The sequence below is a fragment of the Helianthus annuus genome, chromosome 16 (assembly GCF_002127325.2).
Source record: "Helianthus annuus cultivar XRQ/B chromosome 16, HanXRQr2.0-SUNRISE, whole genome shotgun sequence".
NCBI lineage: Eukaryota > Viridiplantae > Streptophyta > Magnoliopsida > Asterales > Asteraceae > Helianthus > Helianthus annuus.
The window spans coordinates 41,440,742-41,458,992 of NC_035448.2; the positions used below are offsets into that span (position 1 = coordinate 41,440,742).

Sequence of the window (18,251 nt, forward strand, 5' to 3'; positions counted from 1 at the left end):
TATTATAAAGTAGAATAAATTTTTTTGGCTTTTTATTGGATGTTAGTTTTCTGCAATAACTAATATGCACTGAACTGAATGATCTGAATGATTGAACAGATGAACAATAGAACAAGAAAGAATAAGATAACATAAGTCGATGGTACCAGTTAATCGCTCTAGATACCTGTTGTAAACGATCCTTAATATTTTAACAATTTCATCTTCGTTCTTCAGTTTTGGTAAGCTGAATCCGTAGCTCATTCGTAGTGCAACTTCCACCCATAAATCATACTTATTAACTGAATCGAATCCTCCAAATCTTTCCACGGTCATGTAGAGTTCTAAGAGACTTATCTTCCTTCCAAATTGGTCTTTAGGCGTAATGGCATATAAATCTAAACTCTAGGAAATCTTTTAGAAACCATGAAATGGTTCGTTTGAATTCTGCTTCAAACTTCCTTTTATGAACACCAACTTGAGTTGCTATGTGGATTAAGTCCATAAAAGTTGTGCAGTCTTGTAGAGCGGATAAGCGGGTTGGATAGAGGATATGGCCTTCACTTTGGTTTGAACTTTCTCTACTTCGGTCTTGGTTGAATGAAAACTTCTCTGAATGTTTCCATAACTTATGCCTTTCATATTCTAAACTTCCCTGCGTGCATGTGGCTGCCTTTTCTTTTCCCTTATACGACTTCTTCGGACTTTCAAATGCATCATACTCCGTTGTTAGAGGGCATGAATAAGAATAATGCACATCATCGCATTTCCAACAGTGTACTTTTGATTTTAACAATTGCTTCCCTTCATCGGTTGTTTTCTTGTAGTCTTTTGAGACATAACAAACGTCTCCTTCATAACGGATTTTAAAACCTTTGGCTACTAACTATAAAAGTATCAAAACTGATGATTATCTCATTGATACAAGATTTACATATATACAAAAAGAGAGCTAAAGTCTATGCACTAATTTAGCTACAGGTGATTAATTACATGGTAAGTTACAATCAAGAAATTAATTTGGAGATTCAATTTTCTTTGGTGGGAAATTCGGTTTTGACCGGGGTGGATCTAATATGCCCCCACAAGATGGACGATCGTGAGAGGAGACCAATCTTGGTAGTGAGAAGCTGGAACCGTTGTCGTAGTAGGGGCTTAGTTAAAGCATCCGCAAGTTGATCATCTCCTGAAATATGAGTTACGCGGATGGTAACGCCTTGAACCTTTTCACGTACGAAGTGAAAGTCTAAGGCAAGGTGCTTCATACGCGAGTGAAAGACCGGATTTGCTGAATAGTGAGTTGCACTTAGATTGTCACAGTAGATGGTAGGGGTGACCGTTGATTTGTATCCAAGTTCAACCAGTAAGGATATTAACCATTGCACTTCGGTTGTCGTGGAAGCTACAGCCCGAAACTCAGCTACGGTGGATGATCGAGCCAGTGTCGGTTGTCGTTTAGAGCTCCATGAGATCGGATTTTGACCGAGGTAAACAATGTAGCCTGACGTGCATCAATAAGACAGGCGATCACCGGCCCAATCCGCATCAGTAAAAGCATGAAGCTGTAGAGGTGATTTGCGCCTAAAAGAAACCCATGATGTAGAGTGCCATGCAAGTATCGGAACAATCTCTTTAAGGCTTCCCAATGTGTAGTAGTTGGTTTATGCATAAACTGTGAAAGTTTGTTGACAGTGAATGCAATGTCTGGACGTGTTAGTGATAAATATTGTAAAGCTCCTACAAATGCACGGTATTCAGTTGGTGAGGGTAAAGGGTCATCCAATCTCTTGCCACTCGATTCTCACTAAAAGATCTTGGTGATCTCTCTTACTTTCTTGGTATTGAGGTTATTCCTCATAACCATGGTCTATTCTTATCCCAATCTAAATATATTCTTGACATTCTCACAAAAGCCAACATGAGTAATTGCAAGCCGTCACCCACACCGATGTCGAGTTTCTCTTCCATTATGATATCATCAACGTAGACTAAGATAAAGATAGGGGAAGAGGTGATTTTGTTAATGAACAGAGAAGGATCCGATATGGAGGGTTTAAAATGAACCGATAGGAGATAATGTTTGAGTTCATCATACCAAGCACGAGAGGCTTGACGAAGACCATAGATGGCCTTGTTGAGCTTGCAAACATGGGTAGGATAGGAAGGGTCCACAAACCCGGGTGGTTGAGACATGTAAACGGATTCGGTTAAAGTGCCTTGTAGGAAGGCATTGTTGATGTCGAGTTGGCGAAGAGACCAATTGAGGTAAGTGGCAATGGCAAGAATGAGGCGTAATGTAGCGGGTGTGACTACGGGACTAAAGGTTTCAACATAGTCTAAGCCGGGACGTTGGTGAAAACCTTTAGCGACAAGCCTCGCTTTAAGGCGGTCAACCGAGCCATCGGGTTTGAATTTAGTTCGGTAGACCCATTTGCAGCCAACAAGGTTAGGAGCGGTATCGGGAGGAACAAGTGTCCAAGTTTGGTTTCGTTTGAGAGCGTCAAACTCGGATTGCATGGCCTCTCGCCATAACGGTTGTTTAAGGGCTTGGGTAATACTATTGGGCTCGGGGAGAGAGTGACTTGTGGAGTGATATAAGACGTAGTCGGAGTTGTGATATTTTGGGTTTGGTTTGCGAGAAGGTCGAGTTTGATAGGAGGCAGTGGTAGTGGGTTCGGGTTGTTGGGGAGGAGAAGAGATATTGGAGGAGTCAAATGAAATATTTGTGGGGGAGGGCGACGAAGATGTAGGGTTGGCAGTATTGGAGGATGGAGGTAGTGGGTCGTTGATAGGGGTTTGTATAGGTGGTGGACGTCGTTGATAGGTAATAATAGGTGGGTTGGAAGTGGGTGGTGTAGTGGTGTCGTTAGTTGGGGCAGGAGGGGATGACGATTGGGAAGTACTGGAAGGTGATGTTGAAAGAGGAATGGATAGGGTAGTGAGAGGTAACCATGTGTCAGGTGAGGGTGTGGAGGGGGTAGAGGTTTGAGAGAGAGATTCATAAGGAAAAATGTGATCGAGAAAACGAACATGACGAGATGTGTAGATTCGATTAGTGAGAGGGTCAAGAAGATGGAAAGCACTTTGAGAAGAGGAGTAGCCGATGAAGATACACGGTTTTGACCGAGACTCGAGTTTGTGTTTCGAGTATGGGCGTAACCAAGGATAAGATAGGCAACCAAAACCATGAAGTTTTTCATAGTTTGGATGGATGCGAAAGAGACGAAAGTAAGGAGAATCATTGTTTAGGGTGGCGGTAGGTAGTCTATTTATGAGATAAGTAGCGGTAGTGAAGGCAAATGGCCAAAATTTTAGGGGCATCTTGGCATGAGAAAGTAGGGATAGACCGGTTTTGACAATGTGGCGATGACGCCGTTCAGCGTAGCCATTATGTTCGGGTGTGTGAGGAGGAGAGGTGAGATGAGAAATGCCACAAGAAAGTAGGTGAGAGGATAGTTTGAGATATTCTCCACCATTGTCCGAAAATAATTGCTTAATTTTTGTTTTGAAAAAATTCTCAACGAGGTATTGAAATCGAATGAATGTATTAGGAGAGTCCGATTTACGTTTTAATGGGTAAATCCAAATGTATTTTGTGAAATGATCTACAAAAATTATGTAATATTTGTAACCATCAAAGGATGTGATTGGTGATGACCAAACATCAGAAAATAGTAATTCTAGAGGTGTGTTAGAATGCATAGAGGATGAATGAAAAGGAAGTTTATGACTTCTATTAATGCAACAAGAATTACAAGATTCATGTTTGCTAGAAATAAACGGAACAAAAGAAGCTAGATGTTGTAAAACTCGCAAATGTGGATGTCCTAGGCGGTGATGCCACGAAGACGCTTTGTTTGTTTGCAAGTGGAACGCTTGTGGGGATTTGGTTGAGGGTAGCTCATAAAGACCATGACTAGTGATTCCCCGAAGAATGGTTCGGCGAGTGTGAAAGTCCTTAATGACAAAATAAGAAGAGAAAAATAATATTAGTATGTTGTTATCAAGACATAAACGAGAGATAGATATAATGTTGCGAGAGATAGAAGGGACGCAAAGAACATTTTTTAGAATGATAGGAAAATTAGAAAAATAAAGAGTTATAGTGCCGACGTGAGTAATTTTAAGAGATGAACCATCACCGATGGTAAGATCCTCGGTACCGTCATATGGGCTATGCATAGAAAGTGCACTAAGATCATTTGTAATGTGATGAGAAGCACCACTATCCTTTAGCCATGATAGATCGGAGTCCATCGTAGGGTGGGTTGTCATCATGTGTGCTTGCGGTTTTGGTTGGGTATTGGTTCGGTTGTAGGTAGGAGGTGTGATTGAGGGGTGGGTTTTCTTAAAAAGTGGGCAGGAGGTTAAGGAGTGGCCTTTGGTAAAACACCATTGACATTTACCGAGAAAGGGACGCTGATTTGGGGCAGAGGTGGGAGTGGGAAGTAGGCCAGGGTTGTTGTTGGGTGGTCGTGAGGACCATGGTTTAGGGGACTGACGGCTGTGGGCGGTGGCTGGCTGGTGAATGGAGGCGGAATCGGGTGGGTTTTGTGAGATAGAAAGCTCATGATTGATGAGTTTTTCGTGAAGTTCATGGAAAGAGATTGGATTGTCACGAGCATGAACAGATTCAATCACAGGTTTATAGGTTTTGGGATCTAATCCTTGAAGGATAATGTCAATGACATCCTCAGGATCCATGGGTTTGCCAAGAATGGCTAATTCATCAACTAGAATTTTGATGGATTGCATAAAGTTGGTGATGGATTGGTCTGGAGATTTTATAGATTTTTTGAGACGATGCTGAAGTTGTTTGATGTGTCCACGAGAAGAAGAAGCATAGGTCGATGCCAAAATCTTACAGGCATCAAGAGAGGTTTTCGCATTGGTGATGAGGGGAACAATCTCGGCAGAGAGGCTGCCGACAATTGCACCGAATAGGAGTCGATCTTGGCGGTACCAGGCGGGGTAATCGGCATGTGGGTTAGTGGAGCCGTCGGTGTTTTTGGTTGGAGAAGGAGCAAGGTGAGAGCCATCTACGAATTTGTGTAGGTCCAAACCTTGGAGGATGGCTTCTAGTTGGGTTTTCCAATTAAGGTAATTTGTAGAAGTGAGTTTTAGAGAGGAAGGGAAATTAACCATGGTGACCGATTGGGTGGTGGGCGAGCCGGTGGTCAAGGTGGTGGTGGTGGTGACGATGTTGTCGGCCATGGAGGAGAGGGTGGTTGTGTTTAGGTTTAGAAAAACCTAGCTGATACCATATAAAAGTATCAAAACTGATGATTATCTCATTGATACAAGATTTACATATATACAAAAAGAGAGCTAAAGTCTATGCACTAATTTAGCTACAGGTGATTAATTACATGGTAAGTTACAATCAAGAAATTAATTTGGAGATTCAATTTTCTTTGGTGGGAAATTCGGTTTTGACCGAGGTGGATCTAATACTAACTTCTCCACACTTAAAACATTCCTCTTCAACGTTGGAATGTAACAAACACTGTCACTTGTGTGGTTTTGCCCCGCACTAGAGATCTCGATAATACCTTTCCCTTTGTAGAGATCTCGCTTAAACGGGTCTGAACTACTTTCAATTCTGAATGAAAAATCTAAATTCTTAAACAAGTTTTTATATCCAGTAGCGTGTTGTTTTTTATTCACACTTACATACCATATTTCGTTCCATGTTTTACCATATGTGCCCTTTATCATAAATTCTAATTTTCCAATTCTCACTGGACAATCTTTTCTATAATGGAACGGTTCACTGCAGTAAGAACAACACATACATTTTGGATATTTCCAATCGACTTCCTTTTCATAGAATTTGTTGTTGTAAGGCCTGTTGATTTCTGAAATTCGCTTGTTTCCGATTCCCTTGTCAGTTTTGATGTTGAGACTACCATACTTCGCGCCAATATTCCACTGATGATCTTCCCTCTGATCATACAAACGATGCATCTTCTCTTTGCCCTTCTGCATATAAGATGCACGGTAGAACAAGAGTGAAGCCACACACCCACTGGCTTTGTAATCTTCATAAACATCAATTTCATGCTTGACTGACTTCTCTTCTGGAATGGATGCAACACCGTACTTTCTTTCTGGCCAAATCGCTTGGCCTCTCTTCTCACATGTCTTAGGAACGTATGGCTCTGATATTTCATTAGTCACAAATGAATGCATACATGAGGTTTATATAGTTTGTGAAAGGGTGATAGGGTTTAAACCTTGGGGAAGAAGAAAGCTAAGAGATAGAAGGAAATTTGACTCAAATTCTGGCTTGATTTCATTCCATACGTAACATCCACATAAATAGATAGAAACTTACATAAGACACCCCTAAACTACTAATAATTAGTAAAATACCCCTAAACTATTATTCTTCACGTAACAATACTTCCCCCTTAAAAGATTCTTGACCTCAAGAATCACAAAATAGAGAAAAAAAAAATGCAGCATCCATGAGTTCTTTTGAGTCGACTCCTTCCAGGGTGGACGCCATTTGGTCCTTCCGGTTGCAATCGGAGAAATCCTAGCGATGCGCCATGGCGGCCGCCAATCATTTACGGAACTCGCCTTTGCCTTTAAACAGGCACCAAACAGATTTGTGGGTGGGGTAATTTTTGTAGCAGTGGGTTTGGTACCTCCGTTCCATTTCCCCCCCGTAAACTTCTCTTCTAGGGTTTCATTGTTAAGAGCCTGTGTTTTCGCCAACCCATACGCTTCGTGCAAAGTATGTGGCTTGAACATTTTAACCGGGCCCCGGATGTCCGGCTTGAGGGCTTTGATATACAAACTCACGGCCTGGGTTTCACTCAACGTCACGGCCTCGATTTTTCCGATCCGAAAGGGTTTAGAACCCCTGGAATCGTTGTCTGGACCGGAGAAGGATCCAAAAGAACTGCCGGACGACTGAGATCTGTCCCGCACAGCCTTGAGGATTTCCTCCTGCTGTTTCGAAGCCTGCTCCTGCTGTTTCATCAAAGCCGATAACGTCGTCTGGATCTCGTTGATGACCCTATCGTGGAACTTCAGTGTGTTATCAATCTCGTTGTTACGGGTGTTCGTCATGGCGGCGGCGGAAGAGCTCCGATGAGGTATCGGCTGGCTCTGATACCCTTGATAGGGTTTAAACCTTGGGGAAGAAGAAAGCTAAGAGATAGAAGGAAATTTGACTCAAATTCTGGCTTGATTTCATTCCATACGTAACATTCACATAAATAGATAGAAACTTACATAAGACACCCCTAAACTACTAATAATTAGTAAAATACCCCTAAACTATTATTCTTCACGTAACAAAGGGTGTCATGACCCTTCACTTAACAGACGTGATGGTTCGGTAATTAACATCTATAACCGCCACCACTTATACTAAACAATACTAATACAATATACTTACATAATATTAATCTAACTTATACTATAAAAGTATAAATAATGAATTAGGCTAACATTGGAACAGATATTTTGAGTAGTTTGTCAGGTCTGAAATGAAAGCTAATTTATTAAGGTTGGTGAAACATTTCATCTAAAAGTTGGTGGGTATTGATCTTTATCTGCACTTAAAACAAAATTACTCATATAATTATTAAGTTGTGCCAATGGTTTTGTTCTTGATTCGAAACTCCCAACCGTCCACTCTAGCTGCTATTGTTGCGCTTTTGAATGGATTAAATGGGTACCGAAAAAAAAAAACAAATATTTTCGCATGGAGAGGCATTCAAAATAGGCTACCAACACTAAAAAATCTGCATAAAAGAAGGGTTCTTAATGGGTCAACATCATGTAGATTATGTGACGAATACGCGGAACATTTATTCACATCTTGCAGCATATCATATGCCATATGGAATAAGATCTGTACATGGTGCAACATTCCAAATATTTAGGCTACAACAATGAAAGACTTGATAGAGACACACAGGAAGATAGCAGCAACAAAACAAAAGAAGAAAGCGATTCAATTAATAGTGTTGGGAGATATGGAAAGCGAGAAACGAACTAATCTTCTCAGGCAAACGTATAAGCATTGTTCAGCAAAGTTCAAGCTACAACATTTCTTTGGGCGAAAAGAATCAATTTGGAGTGGCAAAATTGGATGTCTTTTGATATAATTTGAATGAGTGTTGAATGTAACAAATGTTAGGCGAAAAGATGGGTGAGTGTGTATAATGTTGTATGCTCTAGTGTCTTGCTTACCCAAGCATTGTACTTACATTTGGTGATGAATAAAATGTCCTTTGTCGTTCAAAAAAAAGCCATGATTTAATTTATTCCACAACTAGCAGTAATTATTATGCTGCGAGTCATGCAGTTACGAAAAGAAGCAATGGCTGATAAAAGTTGGCGTTGTACACCATAAGCGCTATGTTATCAGCTGCGGACAACTTCATCACCATCAAGTAGTAGTTATATCTTCTGCACTCGCCTGCCGAAAACAAATTTATAGTTAGTATCAAAATCCCATAATCTTGTTTAAAGATTATTATGCGTTCACATTAGTGACTAAACGCATTACAAAGTGCATAGTGCATCCATATACTTTTGGCAAATACATACGGGTCGAAAGGAGCAGAGTGGAAACGTTGATCAACACTTGTAGCATCTTTTAAGAACCTATAAACAAAAGAAGGATAAAGTTAGTAAAACCGTTGAATGAGAGACGATGATCAAAACAAACAACGAGCTCAAGTTGGTATAATGAAACCTTAAGATTTGTGCTAACAGCAACCATCTCCTTTGATTCATTTCATTAGAGTAACATAACATCTAAATGAATCGAATAAAGAAGTTTTTAATATTGTTATGCTTAGGAAGGAAGATCATAACTTTCTTGATTTATTACGTCATACAAAAATAATAGAAAGAATCTTATATACTAAACATGAATGAAAAAACAAAAACTCGCCATCCGTGGGACTCGAACCCACGACCACGTGGTTAAAAGCCACGCGCTCTACCAACTGAGCTAGAACGGCTTTTGGTTTATATGTCTATATTTTCGTAGATAAACAAGACATGATATGTTTTTATGAGAGTTTAAAACCGTTAACCACAATGCATTAAAAATAAACTAAGAATGAATCTTTTTGATAGATTATCATATGTTTTTATGAGAAAGTTTAAAACACAAAAGTCTCTTTTTGACAGATTATGATATGTTTTTACGAGAAAGTTTAAAATACAAAAGTGTCGTAACGTGCGACGGTACGTGACCAACAAAATAATGTATGTAATTAGGGTAAAAACCAACCTATACGTGATTTTGTGTTTTGACCATACGTGATATCTTCTTCATACGTAATTGGGGTTTGAAATTAATAACATGTGTAATTTACAAATGAACATGACTAATTAAGCCGCGTACCGTCGCACATTAAGAAGGTATTGTACATTAACCTTCCACATATTTTTATTTAAAGTCAAGTATATTAATAAGCATGTAAATTTTCTTATAATCTGATTTTTATATTACGCATTCCATAATCAACTACTAGTTACAAAACCAATATAAATAAAAGGAATTTTCTTTATTGTGAACGAACAAGGATGGTTGTTGTTCGTCTACCTGCCATTAGTTTGTAATCGTCTCTGATTTAAATAATTATTTGAGTGATAAAGCGATAATCCTTTGTAGGAAATGATTTATGGGTTCAATGAAAACGAGTGGACAAGGTTATCAAAGGTCAAAATGGAATGAAACATAGATGATTTAGTTTTCGCATGCTCAGTGAGCTGTATTTACCTCTTAGGTGATGAACTCAGGCTATCCAAAACTTGACTTTCTTGATAATATCTTACGGAGATTCAAGCTACAACCCCTAATAATGATCTATATTGTCACCACAACAACATCTAAAGATTAGCTTTGTCGTTAACAAAGTTTCGTATTTAATTAGCCCTATGATGGCTAGCCCATACACACATGCATGTTGAGGCTAACGAGTTTGATCATGAGAACAAGTAATCATAGGGTGAGCGTGATGAGGTACGAGTAGGGTGGAGGTGGCGGAAAGGATATAGATGGAAAGGATAATGAGATGAGTGCGACGTTAATAGCAGGGTGGAATAATAGTAAAAGAAGATGTGGAAAAAGGAACAAAAAGGTGGTCGTAGTGTTGGGAATATCAAAAATTGTCTCGTGATGGGCTAGATCATAACCAAGGAATAAGCATGGAACAGATTTGGGTGAAACTTTAGTCGTATCACCTAGAAACGAATAACACAAACATTTACAAGTTCGAGGAATAGAATAGTCTGGCCAAGAACCGGAGAGAATTTCATAGGGTTAAAATTAATAAAAACATATGTAGGTGATCAGTTTATAAGGAAGGTTGCATTGGTATAAGCATTATACTAGAATCACTATGGAAGATGAGCATGAAAGAGTAAGGCTTGGTTAATCTCATAAAGGTGGTGGTTTTTCCGCTCAGCAACCCCATTTTGTTAGGTTGTAGGAACAGGCTATACAGTAACTCGGTAAGCAATGCCGAAATCAGAAAAAGGTACAGAAGCAGGATTGCAGTGTATATGTTTAATGGTGCAGGAAAGTAGGGTTTCAACAATGGTTTTGAAGTGGTGGAAGGAATCAACTGACTTGAATGACGCGATAAGGGATACATCTACATGAAACGACTAAAATCATCCATAATGTAACAAAATAACGATATCCAGACCTAGAAACAATGGGAGTTCATCCCTAAATATCACAATGTATAATATGTACATGCACATGCACAGTCGAATATGAATCAACAAAATTGAAAGGTAATCTACTGGATTTAGAAATAAAACAAGAGTAACAGACTTTGTTCAATGACTTATTTGACATATGTAAAAAAGAAAAGACAAGACAAGACATGATCAGATGGATGTCCTAGACGTGAATGCCATAAATGTCATGATACTAAAACAGTTGCAGATAATGAATACAATTGTTGAGGACTAGGTTGCATCTGGTGGAGGAATTGTTTGGCTAGATTCTTGACAAATGAACCGAATCAATAACAAGGTGTGTAATAAATAAAATATGTATTGCTAGGCCATTAACAAGAAGATTCTCGAGTAAAAGAGTATTGTGAAATAAGCGCAGTAAGGAATAGTCCATCTATGAAATGGGAAACGACATACCATCACCGACAGTGACCCTTACGTAAAACGTGATCGTCCAAAAGGGTATGACCCAGTTAGGCTAAAACCAACAAAAGTAGTCGAATTATATGAGGGTGTTGGGCATGGCCCAAGAATACTCCGCTAGCCACTAAGTTGGCTCAGTTAAGAACCATTGTGGCCTAAGTGAGTAGTGGGTTGGCCCAAACAGAGTTCAATCCACCAAAAAGATGTCCACACGGGCCATGACTCGGAGCAGCCTTTTGACCCATTAAAGTTATGGCCTTCGCGATTACCAAGACGATCGTTACCTATCCATCAACCACTATATACACACCAACAACCTGTAGAGACTTGTTCAGGTGATGTCAATCGCTAACATGTGCTAGCGCAATGGCTAGTTTTCTCACAAATTTGACAACGAGACTGATGTGGAGGTTGAAGATTTAAAGCAACCATTGTACTTATAGGTATGTTCTAGACTTGTTGTTGAGCTAACCTCGCCTCATAAGCCAACAACTTTGATTTCTATTGATTAAACAAAGGTCGCTCCAAACTATATTCAACATTTAGAACAAAGTTATCGGAATTTGAAGTCAATCCTTGTAATACTTGTAATACAAGGGTGAAATATGATATTGGATAACTATACGTAATTAATCAACCAACTTGTTAGCAAAATTGATAAATCATTTTGTTGAAGCAACTGAAATTGAGTTCGCTAGTACATTTGTTTAGCAAAAAAATCGTTCAAGATACGATTATTCTATGTTAACCAAAGTGCAGAGGCAAAGTTTGTACCAAAACTGAATGTGATAAAGGTAGCATGCAAACAAGCACAAACATAGCCGTCAGTCCACTCCCAAGTTGCTCGTATAGGTGCATTTCCTGCCGACGATACATTATTGTGATTTAGGAAGTGCAACAGACCCATTGTCTTCAGTATCATGAGATAATGACGCCTCCATACAATGTGATAGTTGGAGCCTATAATGCTTGATTCAAATAAAAATTGCCCAATCTAGTGATATTTGGAGCCTATGATATGCTTGATTCAAGTAAAACATTGCAGAATCTAATTTGGAGAAAGGGGAGAAACTATGAGAAGCAAAGAACAATGGAACATAAAAAAAAGTTGGTCCGTGTAATGGTCGGAAAATCAGACTGCTGAATACAAATTTATGACTTATGTCAGATTTGATCGGATACCATACGAGCATTCACATCTCGTCCATCAAACCATCCTCCATCTTTAAATTTAAAAAATTCTTTTAAAAACACACATCTAATCCCTCATGTAAAAAAAAGAGTATTAGTCCTTCCATCTGCAGCGCAGTGGTTGTGACATCCGGGTGAAGGCTCGGCTCGGGATTCAACCCGAGTTCGAGTCCAACGGGGGGCGAGGATTAACCCATTCGACGGGGTTCCCGCGCATCAGAGGTGTGCTACGGTTTCTTGCGGTGGTCGAGTAGTCCGCCTTTGGACATAGCTCCGAAAGGGTGGGTTTACACGTGGAAAGCAGTTAGCCGTTCAAAAAAAAGAGTATTAAATAATATAGAAACAAAGATAAAACAATAAAAAAAAGATATTAAGATGGGATGTGAGAAGTTTTTTTTTTTTTTAAATGAAAGATAAATTTTGTAATAGTGAAAGGGATGTGAATGCTTAGGTAGCTAGGGTGAGTTTTATGTAAATTGCGGTGTCAATCTTAATAATGAAAAAGGTACGACATAAACCATATATGTATAGGGTGACGGAAAATAGAAACCTATAAAAAATGAGAAAATTACAAAAATAGTCATTAACTAAAACCACCTTCAAAATTTGACCATCTCATGCGTCCTTGGATCGACGGATCATGCATAGGATGCGCCTGGAGTGCACGGGATGCATCTTTGGAAATCCCTTCACTTATGCGTCTGGAAAGGCATAACAAACTTCTATGTGCATAACAAACTTCTATGACAGGCCCTCTTTTCAGCAAAAGGGCCATTTTTTAACTAAAAAGTAAAAAATTTCATTACACATGTTATCCACTGAGAAGACAAACGAATAGTGAACAATGTGATGAGGACCCAGGTGGATTCGAACCACCAACCTCCCAATGCGGGTGCTCTTTCCGGTTTTGAGCTTATGGATCCATAAATTTACTAGACATTTAATAACAGAGCCAAAAGGGATTTATGAAACCAACTTAACTTTCCAACCACATTCACCTCAAGGATTCACAAAAACCATCCTTTTTACCACAAGACCAAACGTATACGTTCTCCATTATAAAATACTAAAATAAATAAATAACGATAAATATAACTATTTTTGTGAGGGGGAGAGGTGCATAAACAGTCATGGACTACGTAGAGAGGAAGGCGGCCGCTCCTTTAAAAGATTGGTATATTTTTTTAGGCAAAAATTTCGAGCACCCACTTAAAAGTTTAGCTAAACCGCTCAATTGCCCTCATGGAAAAAGTCCATGTGAGGTTGATTGCCGCTCTTTGGTTGCCAGATAAGAGACCGCCATACACCACTCCAAATCGCAGCCTTCTGTGGGGTGGTCTTAGACCGTGGGGTATGGTAGGACTTGGGTTGGGGCATTTGTTGACACGTGGAATGGGAGCCTCCCCCACCGCCTAGTGACGTGTCCGCGGGATATGGCGGGGCGTGGGTTGGGCTTAGGTTGGGTGCACCGCGTGGCAGATTATTAAAAAAAAAATTAGTGATTAGTGATAATATCTCAGATGTTGGTCAGCGAATAGGAGCAAGCCAGCTAGCATGTCACCCCCGCCCCACGCCCGGCTTGAAACCCAAGCCCCAAGGGCCACGCCCCAACCCAAGCCCCAGGTCTTTATTCCAAACATTGCCACATTTTACATGCTGCGAAATTCTAATCGCCCACTTAAAAGTTTTTAGCTAAACCCCTCAACCACCTACAAAAAAAAAAAAAAAAAAAAAAAAACACTAATAACTAAATTACTTTTAACCTCTTAAATATAAAAATTTAAAAAGATAAAGATAGCGGGAAAAAAGTTCGTTTATTCTGTTCTTTTAAAAAATTAACCACGAACAAAAAAAATTTGTTCGATAAGAAACAAACATGAACACAGATTGCGATAGTTCGTCTTTTTGTCATATATTATTTTATCAGTTTTTTGTTTTTAAAAATTTGACCCCGTCCTAATTTACACACCTCCGTCAACATTCCTCATTTGACAATTTCAATTTTAGTTTATGTTAAATCTTGATAAACTTCTTAACTTTCATTTTCATTATGTTTATACAATAATTAACCAAGTCATATTTACTTTAGATGGATTCTTCGTAATCTTTTAGATCAAATATGCAATTTTATTTTAAAATGAATAAATAAACGTGTGTTTCCATTTATGTTTATAAGCATTGATTTGTGTTCATTAACGTTCGGTAAGCATTCCTGACTTGGTTTATTTCCTTAATGAACAAACATCAACAAGAAATCTCATTTGTGAACCTTTCTTGAACATGTTTATTCTCCAATGAACAAATATGAACAAGGCACTATCCATGTTGGTTCGGTTCGTTTACAACCCTATATACACATACTTTTAGATCCCAAAGTCAAATAGATAGAAACAAAGGATAGATTAAAAAGCTTGTAGACTAGTTGCAAATTGTCAGCCACCAACAACCAACTGCCGGAAAACTATAAAAAAACCCATTAACTATATACTACACCAAAGTCTCAAACTAGCCGAACCAGCCAACGTGCTTACTATTTAGCCAGATTTAGGGCCAACCACGCTTGTATGCATACGGCCCTAGCCCTAGCCCTGGCCCTGGCCCATGACAACACGAACCCAACATCATTTAACCATTACACGAAACATTAATGGCTCTATGATCCTTCGTTTGTACTTCATGAAGTCACTTTACTACCGCTTGGTTAGGCTATGTTTATGGCAAGTATTAAAATGCCTTCATTGTAATATTGGCATTTACAAGCACAAGATTGGCATAAAAAACTAGCAATCATCATCCCGGCCTACAAACTTGGGATTTGATTGGATTGTATTGTAGAACTCCTAGATAATTATCTACTCAAAAAAAAAATTAATCATAAACTTGCATTTCAGGCAATCTCACGCAAAAAATCAAGCAAGACTCAAATATAGCATATCTTGACATATAAAGATGAACGGCACAAAGCCTCGTTATTGAAAACATCAATAACAAAATAACAATTAGATCAGAATATACCTATACTTGTTGTTGATAGCTTGATGTCGTTTGTTAGCAACGAAATTGAACTGTTCCAAAGGCTACACCCCCTACTTGTGAATCAGAGCTTCAGTTTCCACATTAGCATATACAATCAATTGAAGCTAATAAAAGTTGTAAGAAATCTCCATCTCCCTAGTTTTCTGCGAGCTACATCTTACATACGACTGAAATACATCTAAGATAAAGAAATTACACAAAAAATGTCCTTGAGCTCAACTAAAGAGAAATTACAAAAACAACATTACAATACACTAACAAATAGAAAATAACACAATTTTCAGAATTTTGCATGCGTGAGCAGATTTTCATAGTGCGGTAATGCACATTTGACTTTAGAACAGATATATGTGATAATTCAAATCAAATCATAAATAAACAGAGATCATATTGGTGCTTTTGTTATGTCAAAAATCACAAATAAACAGAGATCATATTGGTGCTTTTGTTATGTCAAGTTGTCAACCACACAAGTTTGTGACGAAACAATAGATATTCACGTGGGAGATAATCAGATAATAAAGAAGCCTTACTACTTATTACTGTCGTGTTGAAACTCCATGCTGCTATGTTGATCTAATACGTGTGGCTGCCGCTACAGTGGTATGTTGATTTATTGAAAACATCGTTCGAAATGCTTGAGACTAAATTGGTCGCAAGCGTTTCGAATAGTTTATATTGTATACGTGCATACGTGCAAGTTTATAGAAATGAAAAAGCAAAAAAGAAACGAGACAGACATGAAGGGAGAGCCGGGCAAACACCCCGTACCATCTCCCTTCACCAGACCAAAAATAATTACTTTCATTAGACTTATTATTGGCCTGCCAAGCAAGCGCACCTGACATGGCAAAGGCCGACTCACAAGATAAATTTCAACATATGTAAATCATACAATTAAACTCTCACCTCTCGCCTGCTTTCAGAGTTTCATCAGAACTGCAGTTCACTTCTACAAAATAGCATCACTGTGATAACCTAATTTGTCCGGAGGTAATTTAATTCTGAAGCACAGGATCATCTTAGACGCCTATTTTGAATACAACACGATAAACAATAACATCAATCACTTAAAGCCGATCATCTAAACTATTTGGTAAAAATTCAAAAGCGACTCCATAGTCATAGATCGGAACATCCTCACCAGCAAATCGATAGCCTTCATCGATCTCAGAACCTAATTTGTCCAGAAATATCTCGTCTATCGATTAATTGAGTTCTGAAGCACATCAACGTCTTACACAACACTCATCGCAGCTACTAGACGCCTATTTTGAATATATCACAATAAAAAATAACATAAATCACTTAGAACAGATCATCAAAACTATTTGACCTAAAAAATAAGATCGGCTCCCATAGATCCAAAAATCCTCACCAGATAATCGATAAATAGGAGCAATAAGCCACACCGGCACAAACAGACGTGCCTGAGACGCCGAGTAATAGATCGGTGCATTTCACCAGCTGCACAGTTGAAAATTACCGGTTAATATAATGATAACGGACGCTCAATCGGTAACCAGTGATCGTGAAGAGATACAGATTAAGCGTACGGAATTAATATACCTCATCCACATGATATGGCGATCCGGAATCCTCGATTCCGATGAGCGTGAAGATATCCGGCGAAATAATCCACCGAAATCATAAAAATTGGTGTCAACCGGTAGATCGGAGACCGATCTATACGATTATTCAACTGGAAATGGAAGCATGAAGGTCGCCGGCGAGAGAATACTTCGAAAATCATGAAAATTGGTGTCAAACAGTAATCGGAGACCGATCTATACGATTATACAATTATTAATGGAAGAAATTGCGAGAATCGAAGTAGATCTAAGAAAATAATAAGCAAAAACCCTAGAAAATAGGAAAGGAACAGACAAGAAATACAGAAGAATATGATTTAGGGTTATTTATTGACCATGTAATACGATCCAACGGTGAAGATGAAATAGCATAGGTTTTTTTAACGGTTGGATAAAATTTTAGCGCGAAAAGGGGACAGGGGAGAAGATTCCAGATGCCGGAACGACGAGTTTGCAAACGTGGTAGGTTAAAAATTCTTATGCCAGTTGGACTATTTTGTCCCTGAATACCGAAATGTATTTTTTTTACAGTCTATGGTTTTTTTTTACCAGCAAATATGTATAAAAAATACACATGCCAATTGTCACGGGGTTAGTTTACGACCCTACCCTGCGTAGCGTTTTTAAGTCCTCGGAGACAAGCCAATCTATCCCGCTTCTTTGTATAGGTCACTGGTTTCGTCCTGCCTTAAACTCATCAGGAGAGCGACGCCAGCTCTCGACCAATGGTGCGTTCGTCGTAAATACAACTAGGCACGTACACCTCTTTATTGACGCTCAATCTGTCCCTCAATAAAGTCCAGGACTAGCCAGTAACCCAAGCGTTCAAGCACAGCCCACAGCATAGCGACCTTACAAAATTTTTTGGCCCGTGACACTATCCCCCAGCATTTCATGCACGTCCTCGTGCATGCTTGCCATCCCATACCAGCACGCATCCTTGACAACGCATGATTCCCTCATGTTGAGCATGATTCACTTTGGGAGGGTAGGACACCCGAAAGCACAGCAACAACGATCTTATGTCGTGCATGTTCAATATAGTACGGCAATTCTGGTTATGAATGGCGCTAACGTCCGCCACATCGGAATTATGTTGGTGCCGATGTTCACCATTTTTCCAAGCATGCGGGAACCTAAGGATTGTAGTAGCTTTCATAAAACTTCACTTTTACGGCGCTGCTTGGACCGTAGATTTTTGAACATAACATGGAGGGCTTCACTATCACTATACTTGAGTGGTTCGCATGATCCCATACTCGTGGAATACAAAGACCTTGGCTGAAGCAAACCCATATTTGTTCT

General features: G+C 39.1%; 1 long non-coding RNA gene and 1 other non-coding gene across 2 annotated transcripts; both read right to left on the reverse strand.

Annotated features, from left to right (window-relative positions):
* Positions 1-8,896: 8,896 nt before the first annotated feature.
* On the reverse strand, positions 8,897-8,969 carry TRNAK-UUU. The gene has a single exon. It is a non-coding gene; the product is annotated as a tRNA-Lys (tRNA).
* A 6,213-nt stretch (positions 8,970-15,182) lies between these two features.
* Positions 15,183-17,256, reverse strand: LOC110917389. Its single transcript, XR_002580531.2, has 3 exons — positions 16,924-17,256; positions 16,733-16,821; positions 15,183-16,622 (listed from the first exon to the last, which is right to left on the reverse strand). It is a non-coding gene; the product is annotated as an uncharacterized LOC110917389 (long non-coding RNA).
* Positions 17,257-18,251: the final 995 nt, after the last annotated feature.